Below are 3,472 nucleotides of genomic sequence, written 5' to 3'. Positions count from 1 at the left end.
CTAATTCAAATGGAAATGAGGGAGGGGCACTAAAAGAAATAAAGATCTTCTCTATAGCTCACAGAATTACAGTTTTAAAATATAATGTTTTTTTTTTGTTTCATCCTATTTTATATAGTTTGCTAAATATCTCTCAATTGTTGTTTAATCTGCTTTGGGCTGCATTTCAACTTGATACTTCTGATGTAGAAGATGATACTTGAAACCTTTCCTTGTAACTGTTCATAATATGTGAGTTCATAATTTGTGGGGGTGGGAGGGATCACCTTTGCCTGCTCAACTGAATCAAATCATTCATAGTTATGAATAAGATATGAATAAAGACTAGTTCTCTGGATGGAATCCATAAACTACCATACCCCACTTAAAGAAACTACTTTAACTGAGAACTCCTCCATTGATCAATCAAGATCAACAGGTTCAACAAATCAGCAAAAGCCACTGCATGGAATAGAGGAAGTTTCCTAAGAGCTGTGCTGCTGAAAAAAAAAAAAATAAACAACAAACTACTAGTCACATCATTTTTTAAAATAGCAAACCAGTTCAGATCCAAAGAATTTAGTATTCAAGTGCCTGATAGTATCACTCGGGGAGGGGAAAGCAGTAGTAGTTGGTGGAGAATGTGGAGTGCTGACCCTTGTTCTGATCAGTTACTACCTTTCACTAGAGGAGCTAGAGAACTGTTCAAGACCAGAGAAATTAGACCTCTCATCAGTATTCTCAGAACACCTGAAAAGAATAGATGAAGACAGACTAGTGAGAATGAGGAAAATCAAGCTCTAGAATCTACTCTAGACTCCCCAAGAATTCCAAAAGAGAATTAAGCCATGGCTATTGGAAATTCTAAATCCCCCCCCTCCCCCCAGGAGGGCATATTACTCTTAGTAATCAGAAATATCAGTTAGTTCTTGGCCAAATGCTAACAAAGTTTGAGCCCACTTTCCTTCCAGTCTTTATGTATTGCGAGGAAAGTATGTCACAGACTATTTGGGACATGTTGTTGCTATATTACTATAGTAAACACAATATTACTAATGATATTAACAATGTTTACATACAAAATTATGGAAAATAGGCCTCTCCCATTTTCGGTTCATTGGTCCGCGGCGGCTCTTGGACCCGATGGTGCCAACGGAGTGCGCTGAGCTCCGGGGAGCGGCGGTGAGACCCAGGACTCGGAGGACTTGGCTCTCTGGGGCCGCTGTTTGGGAGTGTCCTCTCACCCTCCCCGTGAACCAAGCTGTTTGTGCCGGGACTCCAGCCCACCCCTTTCCAGCTTAAACGCCTGGTCGAGACGCGGCCGCTGCCGGCCCTGCCTTCTCGGAGCCGCGGCCACCTAGTACTGGGGCGGCCCAGGCTCGGCCTACGCCCGCAGGCGGTGGCCACCCAAGAAGCGCCCTGTGGCTGCCTGCCTGGAAGGGGTGCCTTGCGTCATCCGCGACGCTCTCTTGCCGGGCCTGAGCCCTGCTACGAAGTCCTTGCAAACGAGCTCGCGATCCAGCCGGTGCACCAGTCGCGTGCCCTTGGCTGTCCGAGCTTAAGGGACGTTTACAGACGACAAATAAGTTCTTTTGCTACTAAGCCTTCAGCAATCATGGCAAGACCCTGGAAGACAGCCTTTCTGCTACTTCTAACATCCCAAGCACTGTCCTTAGTGAATAGCGTTGAGGAGGAAATACCTGAGGAATGGATTCTCCTGCATGTGGTTCAGGGTCAGACTGGAGCTGAAAATTATAGCTATTGAGACTAAATCATGAAAGTAAAATAGTTCTTCAAATGAAAAGTGTAAAAGGTGATGCAAATTTGTATGTATCCGATGCCACGCTTCACCCAAGTTTTGATGAATATGAATTACAGCCTGTAACTTGTGACCAGGATGTTGTTTTCATGCCCGGACACTTCCAGCGCCCTGTGGGAATAGGTACCTATGGACATCCATATCACCTTGAGAGTGAAGTTGAAATGAAAGTATATTGATGGAACGGTTGTAGAATATCCACTTGGTGAAGCAACTTATGCCACAGATGGTAAAGCTACAAGCCAAAAGCAGCCTTATACACCAGACGATACCCCTCAAGATGAAGAATCCATAGTTTGGACAATAATAATTGGCATTTTGAAACTAATACTTGAGGTTCTTTTTTAATATCATTGGACAGACATACACTGGAATACAGTACCCTTAACCTGTGAAGTGGATTGTGGTTTGCTGTGAACATTGCTACTTTTTAAATGTTTCAGGAAATAGAGTTCAGGGTACCTTTTTTATGGTGGGTAGGAGGGGAAAAAAAGCCGTATTTAGTTTTGTATTGTAATACCCCCTAAGTAAGAGCAGCAAGCACAAGATTTGTAGTTTTCTTTAAAGAAATAAGAATTCATATAAATGGAGAATGTACAATAAAAAACGCTTAGACTTCAAAAAACATTTATGGACAATAATAATTATAGCCTTTATATGTGCTTACTATGTACTAGGCAGGGCAGCCAGGTGGCACATTGGATAAAGTGCCTGGTCTAGAGTAAGAAAAACCTAAACTCAAATCTGACCTCAGAGACTTACTAGTTGGGTGATTCTGGGCAAATCACTCAACCCTATTTGCCTCAGTTTCCCCATCTGTAAAATGAACTGGAGAAGGAAATAGCAAACCACTCCGGTATCTACTCAAAAACAAAAACAACAACAACAACAACAAAAAAAAAAAAAACACCAGACAGGACTGAAAATGACTAAACCACAACAATATATACCAGGCATTATGCTAAGTACTGTACAAATGTTACCTCATTTGATCCTCACAATGACCCTGGGAGGTAGATGCGATTATCATCATTCCTACTACACAGGTGAGGAAACTGAAGCTTACAGAGGGGAAGTGATTTATCCAAAGTCACAAAGCTAGTTGCAGTTTTTCTAAAGATTTTCTACCTCCTGTCTTTTGACCTCTTTAAAAAAAAGTAATTTAGTATTACCAAATCATTGATATCAACTAATAATCATTATTAGAAAGGACAGAAATGGGGGCTTGTGAGTTAGAGCATTAGAAAGACAACACTTTCAGGGGGCGGCTAGGTGGAACAGTAAATAGAGCACCAGCCCTGAAGTCGGGAAGACCTGAGTTGAAATCTGGCCTCAGACCTTAACACTTACTAGCCATGTGACCTTGGGCAAGTCACTTAACCCCAACTGCCCTGCCCTCCCCCCTCCAAAATGCAAAAAAAAAAAAAAAAAGACATCTTCCCCTAGCCCTTTAAAGATATTTCTTGAACCCTGAAGGGCAACATAGACATGCCCTTGCAAGTTGGAGTTAGAAAACTAGCTCCAGTGCTTAAATGGTACATGCATAAGAAATGTATATACGATTCAAAACCATGCTTTCAACAATGTGGTGACCTTCTGCTGAGGAAGCATGTTCTCCTAATATAGAATGGCAACTTCTGTGGAGTTTTAGAGAGCTGCCTGGAACAAGAAGAG

At 42.1% G+C, this 3,472-nt stretch overlaps 1 pseudogene; it reads left to right on the top strand.

The window, feature by feature from the left end:
- The first annotated feature begins 1,594 nt into the window (after nucleotides 1-1,594).
- LOC138163409 (UPF0669 protein C6orf120 homolog) lies at nucleotides 1,595-2,423 on the top strand (annotated as a pseudogene).
- Nucleotides 2,424-3,472: the final 1,049 nt, after the last annotated feature.

This window comes from Petaurus breviceps, unplaced genomic scaffold (genome assembly GCF_028583685.1).
Source record: "Petaurus breviceps papuanus isolate PSGF00001 unplaced genomic scaffold, PetGlider_PUasm1.0 188, whole genome shotgun sequence".
Taxonomy (NCBI): Eukaryota; Metazoa; Chordata; class Mammalia; order Diprotodontia; family Petauridae; genus Petaurus; species Petaurus breviceps.
The sequence above is the reverse complement of the archived record's forward strand: the minus strand, read 5'-3'. Positions and strand labels throughout refer to the sequence as shown.